Source organism: Silene latifolia, chromosome X (genome assembly GCF_048544455.1).
Source record: "Silene latifolia isolate original U9 population chromosome X, ASM4854445v1, whole genome shotgun sequence".
Lineage (NCBI taxonomy): Eukaryota > Viridiplantae > Streptophyta > Magnoliopsida > Caryophyllales > Caryophyllaceae > Silene > Silene latifolia.
The window spans coordinates 150496584-150512941 of NC_133537.1; positions in this window are offsets into that span (position 1 = coordinate 150496584).

Consider the following 16358-nt stretch of genomic DNA (forward strand, 5'->3'; position numbering starts at 1 on the left):
TTTTATTTTAAATAAATTAATATTAAATTAAAATATATTAAAATATTACTTTTAAAATATAATAAAGGTCTTCAAATTTCCGTGGTGTTACATGGAATGCATGAGTGGACAATCGAATGAGATGAGATACACTCAAGAGTGAGAGGTTGACCATACAGTAGATCAAGTGAGGCCTGGACTAGACCTAGTGCAGCAGTATTAGAAATAGTGAGTTATTCATGAGACCAAGTAGTCCGACACTCGGCCGAGTGGGTGGAACTTGACTGAGTGAGTGACACTCAGTCGAGTGGACTCGCACTTGGTCGAGTGACGCTGAATCAAAATACGGGAGAAGGAAATCTTATCCCCTTATCCTCATTCATTCTATCTTATTCCTTCTCACTCTAAATGTTCTCCCTTCTCTCTAAAACCCTCACAAACACTCTTACATGGGATTCAAGCTTACTTTTATGGATTGTTCATCCTTTTCCTTTCTTCCTCAACACTTGTATTGTAATACACGTCCTTTTAGGGACCCGTTGACCGACGTTGACTGACCTTAGACACTGATCTTGACCTTGGGAAAACTTACGGACGATGTCTTGTCATGATGTGAGCTTTGGTTTATGTGGGACTCGATCTAGCTGAGGCTACTCGATCGAGTAGCTTGGGAGCTCGATCGAGTAGGGGTCACTCGATCGAGTAAGTTAGTTACTCGATCGAGTAACGAGTTTGCAGCGGGGATTTATAAATCGTGTTTCGTGAAACCTCAAATCATTTCCGCTTCATTTCCTAAACCTACATGCCGTCACTCTCCTTCTCCTTCACCATAGTCCTTGCCTTGGGGTTCTTGGAGGGTGCTTACACCATGGGGATGGGATGCTTGAGTCGGGTAGCGGTCTTGACGCCGGATTGCTTTGTATAGGTATGTTATCGTCATCATCATCGTCATCGTTATTTTTAGTTAGGGTTGTAGTGATAGTGATAGATGGTTGTACTGTTTGTATAGGTGTGTTTCTTGTTTGGTTGGTATCGTGTGACCGGACGCGGAATCGCCGCGGTGCGCTAAAGGTAGGTTCGCCTACTCAGTACTGTTGGTTATCTAGAATGTCTTTTGATGTGGTCTGGTTGTTGTAGTGTCGGTATGGTTGATTGATTGTGGTAATTGGTTGGTGTTGTGTTGTTTCGTTTATCGTTGTTATGGTGCAGCTGATTGTGATTGTTTGTCTGGGGTTCTCGAGGTGCGTCCTCGGCTGAGTGGAGTCACTTGCAGGAGTGGTTTCACGCCCGTAGTTCGCCCTCCGTGGAACCCGCCACAGGAGGGGATGTGCACATTAATGGACATAGGTTTATCACTCGGTATGATGAGCGGGGCTTAGGTGGGAACGGCTGCGGTCCCTCACTGGCAGGGCTGGTCCAGTGGATAGTCGGTGATGGTGATTGGTTGATTGGAGATGTGTGTGTGTATATATGATTTGTGTACTTATGTTGTGTCCGTGGTTGTTGGTGTATTTCCTCAGTTACTGACCTTGTGTGGTTTGTCTTGTTGTTTGTTTCTGTTGTGTCTGCCGTGATCCCTTATGGTGAGCAGTCAGACTTAGCAGGTTGTGATCTGGATGTTAGATGGGTGCTTGGCGGGATGAGTCTCACACGAGTCACGACAGAAGTATTCTTATAGCTGATAGTGGTTTTGAGTTGTATCTTATTTATATCAGTAGTTTTGTCAATCGCTGTAATATAACTTAATTGTTCTTTTATCGGCATTTGATTATTACTGTCCTCGGGCAACCAAGATGGTAACGCCTTTATATGCTAGGGAAGGTTTTGTTAAGGCTTCTTGGTATATGGGGGTGTTACAAAGTGGTATCAGAGTCCCGACTTAGTAGGCTCCTTAATTGTTCTAGGGTTTGAGATTTTACTTTGGATTTTGGTTGTCTTCTTGATGTAAAAGGGGAAAATTAAGTGATTTTTGTTATGAGTATCATATTTAGAGTTGATTTTGATGGTTTTTACTCAAAAGTTTGCCTTAAAACTCCGTCTTAAAAGTGCCCCAAATTGAAATTCGTCCATATAAATTGTGAAACATGCCTAATTGTGGAACTATTTTGAAGTTTAATCTTTAAAATTGTAGTTGGATTGTTAAGTGATACCAAGCTTGTCATAATTAGTGGTAGCTGTGAGACCGTCTGACGACTTTTTTAGAGCTTATTACTGCAATTTTTGGATTGTTTGGTGAAAGTGTGTACATAGTGATTCTTCTACATGCCCTTATATGAAGGTTTATGTGTTTCAAGTATGTGTTGTTGTGTATCTAAGATGTCTGTTAAAAATAGATGCCGAGACCAAATGTGGAAACCCGTCAGAGCAAGGAGGGGAGGGCTTCTGAGTCCAAGGTAGGTGAGGGGAGTGGGGGACCTACAGTCCCAACAGTGCCTGAGTAGCCTTCCGTTGTCTTTGCGGACTTTACGCAAAGAGATACTTTTGTTGCTTTGCAGAGACATCGTATGCGACCCACCTGTTGTATCGACACTACTCTTTTGACTGACCTGGGGATTGAGACTGATGTTAGGAATATCTTCGAGACCTTGGGGATGACTGGGTTGTACCGTCTTCGGAAACATTCCTATGCTTTTCTAACCCTTGAGTTTACGAGTTCTTTCAAGTATAATGCGGTGGAGCAGACCATTGAGTTCCGCCTTATGAACACTAATTTCTTCCTTACCATGGACATGTTTGCCACCCACCTTGGCCTTTCTAGACCTGCGAAGGGAGCTCTTAGGAACATCCCGACTGAGTGTGGAGCTATTAGCCTTATGCCTTGCTTTACCGGCAAACCCGCCCCGCTTCTAGCAACATGTTGATTAATGATGTTCAACATGTCACCTTTAAGATCTTTCTCCGTGTTTTGACCTGTTTGCTTTATGAGAGGAAAGATGTGAGTAAGTTAAACTCGCATGAGGTGATATTGCTTGTGGCTTACCTTAACCCCACCCGGTCTCAGAGAGTCACCTTTAGTGTCCCGGACATAGTGTGTGGCAGCTTATCCTTGATGGCCTCTTCTGACGCTCGTTTTCTGAGCTGTGAAGCCGTTGCCACTCGGTTGGCGGAGAGGCTTACTACCTTTATGGCCTCCTCGGCCTATACACCCTTGACCCCAGCGGTGCCTACCTTGGACCGCGAGTACTTTCTCGACCTCAAGTGGTTGAGGACTTTGGAGGATGGTGGGTAGGCATGGAGGGCTTGGGAGATGAGTTGGATGCAGATACCTGCTCCTGAGCACCTTCACGCGACATAGCCTTTACCGGCGGCAGTGGTGGCTGCCGATTCTGATGATGAGGAGGTTCCTGAGAGGCAGCTTTACCTCATTGACCCGGATATCTTGGAGGTGATGCTTGAGCCAACGAAAGGGGATCGTGTGAGACCTGAGGATGCCCAGTCTAGAGTGGGGAGAGGACCAAGACGAGTGAGGGAGAGGGCGGCTGAGACCAAGCTGGAGCAGCCTGTGCCTCCACAGTACTAGTACCCCGGTTACCCTCCCTTCTATAGCCCTGAGATGAGAGTCAGCGAGCTCACGGAGAGGGTGTCTACTACCTTGACACTCCGGAACCTTCATGAGATGGCGTATGTGCAGGGCATCGACACTGAGGCGGCGCAGCCGGTGTGGTGGAGGGGCGTTGGGGACGACAACGGAGTCTTCCATTCTTTTGGCGTGGAGAGGTCCACTTGGGGAGAGCCCCAGTCATATCCCTACAGTTGCTTGGCCCCATGGCGTATGGGAGCAGATGCGGATGTTGGTGGTTTCGTAGGTCATGATGCAGCTGGAGCGGGCACGTTAGGTGGTGATGGTGCTGACGAGGTGATCGATGATCAGGATGTGGAGTGACGATACTCCTTTTCTTTCTTTTATATATCGTTTCATGGATTTGTAGTTGTTAGTACTTATTTGGTTGGTACTTTGTTAGAATTTGGTATATATGTTGGCCATAAGGCCGTATTTTGAGTACTTTTAGACTGTTTATGCAGGATTTTGGGGTCGGGAGAGCGTCCCGACTCGTGTTTATATGATTGTTTGGTCTTAACATGGTGTTTTAGGGGGAATCTTAACCTGTGGCTACTCGATCGAGTGCCCCTCACTCGATCAAGTAACTGCAGGGGTGACACTTGGGGAGTGTTATGATCTCACCATACTCGATCGAGTAGCTGATGAACTCGATCGAGTAAGCCCAGCTCGATCGAGCGCCTTACCAACTCAATCGAGTAGCACTGTTACAACTACTTTTCGTTTTAAAAATTGGTTGAATCATCATATCTTTAAATGTTGCTACATCATTCCTTGTTGGGGGTGTTTCATATCATTGTTTAGCCTCAACGATGGCTATATTATTGCCTGTGGTCATGCAATGTATACAATTTTCAATGCTAGGTATATAGATTGAAACGATAAATCAAATTTCTTCAGGTAACGTAATACCAACGGTTACAATTCTTGTTGCGTTTTGGTTTGGTCATATAAGGAAATAATTCTTGCCATGTCTGATAGTTGGTGGGAGGTGTTCAATGGCGTTGTTTAAATTTCTAATAGTTGCATGTATATATATATATATATATATATATCATGTGAGTCATGTTTGCGTAATGTCAAGAAAGTGTCATGGCTGTCATGAGTCGAACATGCATGTTGATTAATTTGTACAGCTCTCGGAGGTATTTATATAATTTTGTATACTATTTCAAGCCGCCTAAGAAAGATAGGGTACCATGATCATAATTTTGTTGCATAATTGGTGTGATCGCATAATAAAGTAATCGATGACATGGTTGCTAGTTGGTAATGGTATATCTTGTGGTGTGATACACGTTTTCATAGGTTTTACCTTTATACGCGTCAAGTTGTGTAATTTCAAAAAGTATATTTTGTCATCATGAGTCAAGGTTTGCTTTGCAGTGAGGGGAAGAGTAATGTCGCAAAGGGAAAATGACGCAATTATAACAATTTTATAGTGTCTTCATGACATTTTAAAGTATGTTGAATGATTGTTTGGATAATTTTATAGTAGTTATTGTGTAATTGAGTAGCAGTTTATAATTGTTGAATAGAATAGCATGTCATAATACTTCATTTTCAGTTAATTATTCGTTATGTTGTCATGAGAATTAGATGTTATTAGCAGTAGTGGAGTTGCTGTTAGTAGAATTGTGTTGCGTGGGTAAAGTAATAGAGTGGAATGAATAATTTATGTTGTGAATCAATGGTAGGACCGTAGCTTTGTATGTTTTGTAATTGGTAATCGGTGACAAATAATGGATGAAAGTATAGTATGATAGTTGTGTTGGTGTGCGTTTGAATAATATTATGTAGTAAGTGCAAGTGATCGTCGAGTTAGTCGTTCTTGTGGTTAGTATGTGTTCAGTGATTCAAAAGGAAGTTGGTGATTCACTGAGAGTCGTGTTGCATATTGTGTGCTAAGGCGGATGATGATGATGTCTGATGAACATACATAGTGGGATGATATTTCCAAACAGTTATGTTGACCTGTGTCGGGTAAACGTTGGTAATGACCTTGGTTTCTTTGTCATGTGTCGCGGGAGAGGATGAGTTGAACTTCGGGGACAAAGTTCTTTTTAAGGGGGGAAGACTCTTTTACCCGTCCTTTTAGGGACCCGTTGACCGTCGTTGACTGACCTTAGACAGTGATCTTGACCTTGGGAAAACTTACGGACGATGTCTTGTCATGATGTGAGCTTTGGTTTGTGTGGGACTCGATCTAGCTGAGGTTACTCGATCGAGTAGGGGTCACTTGATCGAGTAAGTTAGTTACTCGATTGATAATGAGTTTGCAGCGGGGATTTATAAATCGTGTTTTGTGAAACCTCAAATCATTTCCACTTTATTTCCTAAACCTAGATGCTGTCACTCTCCTTCTCCTTCACCATAGTCCTTACCTTGAGGTTCTTGGAGGGTGTTTACACCATGGGGATGGGATGCTTGAGTCGGGTAGCGGTCTTGACGCTGGATTGCATTGTATAGGTATGTTATCGTCATCATCATCGTCATCGTTGTTTTCAGTTAGGGTTATAGTTATAGTGATAGATGGTTGTACTGTTTGTATAGGTGTGTTGCTTGGTATCGTGTGACCGGACGCGGAATCGCTGCGGTGCGCTAAAGGTAGGTTCGCCTACTCAGTACTGTTGGTTGTCTAGAGTGTCTTTTGATGTGGTCTGGTTATTATAGTGTCGGTATGGTTTATTAATTGTGGTAATTGGTTAGTGATGTGTTGTTTCGTTTATCGTTGTTGTGGTGCAGCTGATTGTGATTATTTGTCTGTGGTTTTCGAGGTGCGTCCTCGACTGAGTGGAGTCACTTGCGGGAGTGGCTTCACGCCCGTAGTTCGCCCTCTATGGAACCCGCCACGGGAGGGGATGTGTACATTAATGGACATGGGTTTATCGCTCGGTATGATGAGCGGGGCTTAGGTGGGAACGGCTGCGGTCCCCCACTGGCAGGGCTGGTCCAGTGGACAGTCGGTGATGGTGATTGGTTGATTGGAGATGTGTCTGTGTATATGATTTGTGTACTTATGTTGTGCCCGTGGTTGTTGGTGTATTTCCTCAGTTACTGACCTTGTGTGGTTTGTCTTGTTGTTTGTTTCTGTTGTGTCTACCGTGATCCCTTATGGTGAGAAGTCAGTCGTAGCAGGTTGTGATCTGGATGTTAGCTGGGTGCTTGGCGGGAAGAGTATCTCACGAGTCACGACAGAAGTAGTTCTGATAGCTGATAGTGGTTTTGAGTTGTATCTTATTTATATCAGTAGTTTTGTCAATCGCTGTAATATATAACTTAATTGTTCTTTTATCGGCATTGGATTATTACTGTCCTCGGGCAACCGAGATGGTACCACCCTTATATGCTAGGGAAGGTCTTGTTAAGGCTCCTTGGTATATGGGGGTGTTACATGTATGTAAAGATCCACCCTTCTTTAATTAGTTTAAACTCTTACTTTTGGGGGTTTTGGGTTAGGTAATTAATTAGTAATTAGTGTATGTAATATGGGTAATTAGTGGGTAATAATAAGGGGTTTTGTATTATATAATAGAATAGGATGTATTTATGATGGTATTACATGATTTGTATAGGATTAAGACGGTCTTGCGAGACGGAATCGTACGGGATTCGGGTAACTGACGAAGAATACTAAAAGGTAGGTTAATCCTACTCGGTTTAAATAATGTGATGTTGTTTATGTTGATGTTGCAATTAGTTTCACATAATTAGGGCATTTGCATTATAACATGTTTAGTGGTTAATTCTATCATTAAGAGGGTAATTATGATATGTTGGGTTGCATTTCATGTATTGGTTTTATTTTGTATGCGAAGGATGTGTTGTTATTGAGGAGACGTAAGATAGTTGGGAGACCGTCTTATGCTTGAGTCGTCTCTTGGAGCTTCCCACTTAAGAAGTCGCTTGGTAGATGGTGGTGATATTGGATTTGCTAGTGAGCGGTATGGAAGTAAGACAAAGTTGACGACACTTGTGTTGTTGGTATTCGATAGAGTTATAGATTTAGGTGGGCTACTCTATGGTTGATGTTATGTTGTGAGCTGCGTTACATGTAATAATTGAACTTTACAACTTTATTAATTGTTCTTGGATGGTCTATTTGATATACTTTACCTCGGGCAACCGAGATTGTAGCATCTTCATATGCTAGGGTGGTCCTTGGTAAGGCAACTTGGTATATGGGGGTGGGAGTGTTACATGCAGATCCTCGGGACCCGTATCGAGGATGACCTACGAAAGGGCGTCTTGGCTAAAACCACGGGTAGAGGTTATCGGGGGTCTACATAAACTGGATCTCGTCGCTACGGTCAAGCAAACAAAATTGACGAGGTTAACCTCCTCGAGCCAACTACAAGAAAATTAAACGTTCCCGAAGGACATTCACCAACTTAGGACCGACATACGCTAGCGCCTTGAAGAGGCTCATGGAACAAGGGAAACTGCATCTAATCGGGCCCACTCCGGACCCGCTTGAAGCAAAGAAAACCCGCTTTTGGAACCCTAATGCCTATTGACAATATCACCAAGGCAAGGGCTATGATACACAAACTTGCTTTAAGATGAAGCACGCTATCTAGGACATGATCGAGAAATAAGAACTACCCCTACCTCCGCCAACAAAACCAAACAACGAAACAAACCCTTTGGGAATTCATGCCATTTCAGATGATGAACCAACCCTGGATTGCTCGCATCTTATCTTGCCTATTGAGGATGAGATTAATGCCTTGGCAAAGGACACCCCGGACGGGATGTTCATGTTCAGCGCCACGTCCAAGCTCGCCATGTTTCAACAGATCGAAAAAACCACAGCTAGTCTCTCCGAGAGGATCACCCGACTTGAGGATGCTTACCACTGACTAATATTCAACTCACCAACACCTGCACCGCATCCAAGGGAGGGTCCCCCAAACACCCAAAACTCCCAATTCCAAAATGGACTACTTCCGCGACCATTACAGCACGCACCTCACAACATAAACCACTACAATCAACCTCACAATAATCACCTTCACAAAAACTACCGGCACAAAAACTTGACTCACAAAAACTATCCTCCGAGGAATACCCCTACAAGGTACACTCGCGACCTTGAAATCAACGGCATTTGGAGAGATGACGTCTATATTGTCTCGGGAAAAAGCAAGCAAACCAAAGAGATTGATCACCTTACTCGATCTGGACGCCCTTACCAGAACCCGAACAAAACAACAAACAATCCGCCAGCAATCAATGGCCAAATCGTCCCGGACGTTGACATTCAACCCAGGGCTCCAGAGAACTCAATTCTCAAGCAACTCCAGAAGGCCAAGACCGAAATATCCATCTGGGAACTAATCGCCATATCCTTTGAGCACCGACATGCTTTGCCTCAAGCCTTGGGGAAGGTGACAATGCCTTCCACCTCCTCACCCAAAGATGTGATAGCCCACATGACCAGGGATGTCCGTGACCTAAATAACCCAATCATCTTCTCCGACGAGGATATCCCTCCATTTGGAGCCAACCACAACTTGACCTAATACATCACCGTGTAATGCTTGAAAAAGAACATACCCATGGTCTTGGTGGATGACGAATCTGAAGTCAACGTCATTCCTCTCAAAACAGCTCATAAACTAGAGATCAAGGAAGCTGACCTAGTCCCAACCAATCAAGGAGTTTGCACCTACGAAGGTACTCACTGTTAGGTCGTAGGTCTTATCACTCTAACCATCGCAACAGGACCCTTGGAGAGACAAGCCAGTTTCCACATAGTCGACATCGACGCATTATTCAACATGCTTCTAGGACGCCCTAGGATCCATGCTGCCAAAGCCGTCACATCTACCCTTCACAAGAAAATTAGGGTCCCCTTCAACGGGAAAACGGTTGATGGGTCGTGTCGTTGTACGCCCTCAAACAATATTTCTAGTCTCCACAAACTACCCTTAGTAGAGCGGTAAGTAAAGGTCGGATCCCAAGGGACAGGTATTGGATTAAGCTATCAAATGCAAGTAGTTATGCCTTAGAGTCACAATTTAGTTTGGATTCAGATGGTTGTCTAAACTACTAGGCAAGGTAAATGTAAACAAATAGTGTAGATACCTCATTTCTGCACCTCTCGTAAACCAGCCGGTGATGATTGGGCCGCATGTTTGCTACGCGGAACGATTTGTGACAGTTCGTAAGTTTGTCGTCAAGTGATTGCTCAAATATTAATGTCTACCTCTTAGTTGTCATCTACGTGCCGATATGGTCGTTTTGACAGTAATTAGAGTACATTTGGAGTCCGGGCCTAAAACCGTCTTCATTTTCTGATAATCGTTAAATCCCGAGTCGGAATGTTCTGGAATGTTCCGGATATTTCTATTCCATATTTTACAATTATTTCACAATCTTTAATATTTGGTAAACAATTTCCCGTAATATTCATACAAGATATTAAGGAAAACCAAATTATTCCGTCTTTCTATAACTTAAACACGGAAATCTTTCTTCCGCAGGAGGAAACCACTTGGGAACAGACGCAGTAGGTGCTGCGCCTCTTCCAAGAGACGCAGTGACTGCTGCGCCTCTTCCCAAGTCCTTTTCTGCGTATTTTTTCGTATCTTTTCGAGATTCACTTCCAAAGACTCTCCGAAACCCTAATTCCTTCACGTGATTAGTATAAATAGGAGCCTTCGCTCCTCATATTTCTCACGCGAGTGTCCGCCCTTCTCTTCTCCCTTTGCATTCTAGACCTTTGTTCTTACTTTTTGGCGTCTACGTGCTTGAACATTCGACCACGTAAGCTCGGATCCTTCTGAGTACCAGCCTCGTTTGCATGACCGACAAATTTGACCAACTCCACATCAATCAACTTAATTAATCTAATCGTTTTCCTCTTACGAGGGCACTTTCGTCTACATTCGAGTCGAGCATCACTAATCGATAACATAGTTCATCTCGTTTCGTCAAACATGTAAGTCTGAGGGTGTAAATCTCTCCTTTTGTTATTGTTATTTACTTTTGTATCATCATTAATGTAAGGTTTATGTCGAAAACACCTTGTTAAAACCGATTTCTAAAACCGTGCTTTAAAACCTCTTTTTACGGATTTCCAGAAGACAAACCGTCGAGAAAGGGCGCAACATCGATAACTTAGTTCATCTCGTTTCGTCAAACATGTAAGTCTGAGGGTGTAAATCTCTCCTTTTGTTATTGTTATTTACTTTTGTATCATCATTAATGTAAGGTTTATGTCGAAAACACCTTGTTAAAACCGATTTCTAAAACCGTGCTTTAAAACCTCTTTTTACGGATTTCCAGAAGACAAACCGTCGAGAAAGGACGCAGCACCTGCTGCGCCTCTTCGAAGGAGCGCAGTTCCTGCTGCGCCTCTTCGTGAGGCTGCCGCAGTTCCTGCTTCCTTTCTTCTTCCTTCGTCCTCTGTAATTCGTTCGTCTTTTGTTTGTTTTCGTTTGTTTTCTTTAATTCTTCGATACAAAAGTCTAACAATCTCATGTATATTGTTTATCATTCATTCATATGTATAATTCGTCACTTAAAATCCGACTTAAATCCCTTATAGTCTCATATTTGCGGGTTTTCGTCACTAAATTCAAATCCGGGTTGTAGAAATTCGATTTGTTCATATCGGGTTTCTGGAATTCGACCGTTGATATATTTTCATATGTCTTTTGTCGTATTCGTCATTAATTCATCTTGTTTAGCCTAATAATTTGTTTAGTTTATTAATCTAATCAATCGTTAACTCATGTAAATAATCCGTCTTAATTCCGTCTCATCCATGTTTTATTGCTTTTATCACTTAGTCACATGTAAATAACCTATTAATCACTTTCATCCGAGTAAATATATTAATCAACCATTAAAATCACCAACGAATATTAACGATTTGCAGTTCCGGCTTCACAGCCAGAACTCACCGTTGAAACAGACGCAAGAATCGCCGCGCCTCTTCCAAAGGGGCGATCTGTTGCGTCTTCCAGCCGAGTTCTCGTCTCGAACTCCGTTGTTGCTTGACCTAGTTTAATTAGTCTACGTATAATTAACTATTAATCGTATTATCACCCACTGATCTGTTCGTTAATTCTTTCTTTTCTTCGCTTTCTCAAATTATCCGTTTTAAAGGTATTTTCGACATAAATCAATGAAACCCATTGTAATTATTGTAATTTTCATTATTGTAATTTTCTTTATTTATTTTCATCATTGTATTTCGTATCCATTGTATGTTTTCACATGTAATTGAGCATTAAATCCTACTTTGACCCAATTGTATGCTAAACTAATTGTCAACCGACTTAGTTAATTCTTCACATGCTAGGATTAAAACTTGGATGTTGCATTGCATGCATATAATCGACGATATATCGAGTATAGATGATGTCCCTAATCATTAGTAGAGGCCGCTATCGAGGCGGGCGGGATCAGGTGTTCGATCAAAAGAGCTTCCTAATACGTACCCTCACCCCTTACTCCAGATCTCTGTGAACATCCGTGTTCATTGGCATCCACGAGAGTCATTCTAGACATAGAATGCTAAGGGTAACGATTGCTTAGTGTTCATGTCTCTACTTTGTGTCTTGACATGACACGAGGTATTCGAACGGTTTCAATTTCCCATAAAAATTGGTGGCGACTCCAACAAATGCAAACACTTGTTCTCTTCCTCCCAAGCGCCCCCGTGGGCCCCCCGTTGTCCACAGTTTGGCGACTCCGCTGGGGAACATACACTTACGTGTAGCCAAGGGTGAAACTTGAACAAGGTTAGGGAATAATTTGTACAAGACAAGTGTCGATTTTCATAACTCGGTCTTCCTAGACCGTTTTATTCGGCCTTCCTAGGCCCAACCCAACCCATTCGACCAATCGTCCCGTCTAAACGGTCCTAATTCTTATTTGGGCCTAAGTATGGATAGCGATTGACGTCATCTATACCATGATGCTTACTCTTGTTTGTATCAAGGACCTTCACTACTTGAGGAAATGGACTAGGAATCGGCCTTACTATTGTTTGGTACGAGCCTCTCCACAGACTTTGGGTTTGATTGTTCGGTATGGCAACCCACCCTTTAAACCAAAACCCATTTAAATGCACTCAGCATCCCGTTATAATGCTTGTATGAATGTTTGTACCTTACGTGATCACCATTTCTAAACGAAACCATGACGATTTTTGTAAAAATCAAAACCCTTTTCTAAACACGAATTTTCGAAAAAAAGGCCTTTGATTAGCGCAAAACCCAGTCAAAACTCTGTCCGTTTGTCGAGTCAAAATTCGGGCCCATGCCCATTTCAAAACCTCACTTCGAGTCCACTCCTACAACTACACTATAGTTGACTAGGATATACATTTCCAAAGCTTTGTCCTTTTCTTCAAAACTCACTCAACACAAGTGGCACACACCCACTTCAAGAGTCAAAACATTTCTTCTCTTTGCAAGTGTCTTAGAATGGTCGATCGTGTTTTGATTCGTCATCGATCTCTTATCCAGTTTTCAAGATGCTTGGAACCAGTGACACGAATCTCCACCAACTTCAAGATGGTAATGATCGAATCCTAGCCGCACTAGCTCAAATCCAAGTTACTCAAGACCAAGTGTATGATCACCTCGACACCATCGAGGGCCGGATCTATGCCGTAGCGGGGAGATTGCCTCCTCACGAGAGTGAAGTAGTGGGTGACTTCGCGAGTGAATCCAAGGACGAAAATCCTCTCATGGGAATGACTGTAGCTGAGAAAAGACTCCAATACTTAGAGGAGCAATTGATGTACCTTAAAGGAGATGATATTTATAAGGAGAACAACCGCAAGTATGAGGCCGTCAATTCCAAATTGGCAACCAACTTCAATATGACGGATATCCCTAAATTCAAGGGGCACGAGAACCCTTTGAACCACATCCGTGCCTTCAAGGATTACATGTCTATCAAAGGCATCAAACCCGAGATGTTCTTAAGGATCTTTCCTTCATCTCTTGACACCATCCCAAAGCAATGGTTCTACTCTTTAGAACACAAGAAGATCGCTACTTGGGAAGATGCCGCGATCGAGTTTGCTAAACAATATGCGGATAATGCCGAGATCCAAGTTAACATGCGCACTCTAGAGGTTCTTACCCAAGATGACAAAGAAGGATTCACCAACTTCCTAAGTAGGTGGAGGAAGACTAGTACCCAACTAGTTGAACGCCCGGATGAGGCCACCATTGTGGAGAAGTTCGTAGATAATCTCAAACCCATCTATGCCAATCATTTGAGATATCAAAACATCAAAACTTTCAAGGACTTAACCGTACTAGGAACAAGGATAGAAGATGACATCCGTAAAGGGCTCTTGTCCAAAACGGTAGGTCGAGGATATCAAGGCTCAACAAGTCGTTCATACGGCTCCACTAGCAAGACCGATGAAGTTAACCTTCTTGAGCCATCCAAGAAAAGTACCCCACCAAGGAAATTCACAAACCTTGAGGATACTTACTCCAACCCTCTTAAGAGGTTAGTGAAGCAAGGCAAACTCCAACCCATAGAACCTACTCCCGAACCCGAAAAGAAATCCAAGTTCTAGGACGAGAACTCGTACTGTGAGTATCATAGGGGCAAGGGGCATGACACAGAAAAATGATACAAATTGAAAAATGTGCTTCAAGACATGATTGAAGATGGCCGACTACCAATACCGCCGGGAGGTAAACCCAACAACACTCAGAACCCTCTTGGGATTCTAGTGATCACAAGTGAAGAATCTACCTTAGATTGTTCACACCTCATTTCTCCAATTGAAGACGAGATCCACGCGATTGAGAATGAAGGGTTCTACTCTACTATCTCCACTACCATTTCCGATTTCATCACATGGGCAAGGAGTGTGGATAGACAAGTTTGGGAATTAGAAAGTGTGGTAACAACTTTACATAATCTCAACGCAACACCTAAGGAGCATGTGCCACTAATCTTCTCTCAAAATGCTACTATGCAAGAAATAGTCGCCGTGGTTGATAAACTAGTCGACCAAATCATACGACTAGAAGACGAGATCATGAGAATGAGAGAACTAGCTACAATCAATGGAGTATGGACCGATGACGATGAGGATGAGTATCTCATTGAAAACTCCCTAGTCAAAGAAATAGTCCAAAATGGCGAAGACCAAGATGTGGACCACCTGACTCGTTCGGGCCGTCCATATCAAAGCACTACTCAAAATGGTCCAACCAACGTTGTCACCTCAAATGATAACGAAGATAACTCCACTGATCATTTGCTCAAGCAATTACAGAAGACAAAGGCTGATCTTTCAGTCTGGCAACTAGTAGCAAGCTCATTCCCACATCGCCAAGCTTTACTGCAAGCTTTAGCCAAACTAAATGTAGCACATAACTCCACACCCGAAGATGTAGTCAACTTGGTCTTCCAAGAATCACCGAAGCTAAGTAATCCTATTACTTTCTCAGACGAAGACTTGCCACCTTTTGGCGCTAGTCACAACTTGGCTCTTTACATCACAGTCATTTGTCTAAAAAAGAACGTGCCAATGACCTTGGTAGATGATGGCTCCGCAGTCAACGTCATACCCCTCAAAACGGCATACAAATTAGGCATGAAAGAGTCGGATTGAGCCTTACCAATCAAGGAGTTCGCGCATACGATGGTACACGACGAAAGGTCGTAGGACTCGTTAACCTCACCATAGCCACAGGGCCAATTGAGCGCAAAGTTAACTTCCAAATAGTGGACATTGAAGCTTCCTTCAACATACTTCTAGGAAGACCTTGGATTCACGCTTCCAAGGCGGTGACATCCACCCTTCATCAAAAGATCAAGATCCCACTAAATGGCAAAGTGGTGACGATCACTTCGTCTTCGTCACCCATCAAGGCAATAATCGAAAAGAAGTCAAACAATCAAGTCCTTGTGGATCCAGTATACGAACTTGGGGGCTTCCAAAGCATAAATGTCATAGAAAGTGAATTGGCACCCTTATACTACGATCCCTACTCCAACTTGGTGGTCAACCACATACTCAAATCCCAGGGATACTTCCCTGGAATGCCCTTAAACCATATCCGAAGAAACACCTTCGCACCAAACAAGGAAGGCAACTAAAAAAGGATACCACTTGGACTAGGGTACAAACCTACTAAAGAGGAAGTTCTCGAGATGCTTGCTCAAGTTCAAAACCGTAAGTACGTGGGAGTCCAAATGCGACCCTATCTCCCTACCCTAAACGTATACTTCGTTAAGGACGGAAGCCTAGAACTCTTTCACGGATTTCCCGAACCTTGGCACTATCTCGAGAGGAAGCTAGCCGGAATCGAGATCTTTCACGATTGCTACTTCATCCTCCAGAAACGGTTCCTACCGTCAAAGCCCGTCAAGCACCTTGCTTAGACGAACAAGCTGTTAGTCTATTGTTTGGAGAGGATTGATTTGTTAGAGCCGCGCAGGATGAGATCATTACCATGATACTTCAAGACGATCACTTCAACCCTACCGCGTTAAGCACAGAAACAAACGCGAATCAACAGAAAGGATGGAGAAAATCAATCAAGTGGACCAACAACCAGGGAAGACTCTTCAAGCTCACCACTGAAGAAGGAGAGATGTTCAAAGGAGAACCAGAAGACGATGAATTCGAGTCAGAGTCGGAGTCGGAGTCAGAGTCAGTGTCTAAGGAAGTCTTCGGTTTCTTCGAAGGATGAACAACTCGAAACCCGGCTTCTTCCTCTTCTTCAGTCAGATGCTTCTCTTTCTCCTTTCCCACCTCGCGCACCTTGTAGTCAACGGGCTCGCGCTTCCTCAATCTCTCGCGCTCTTTCGGAGTGATAGC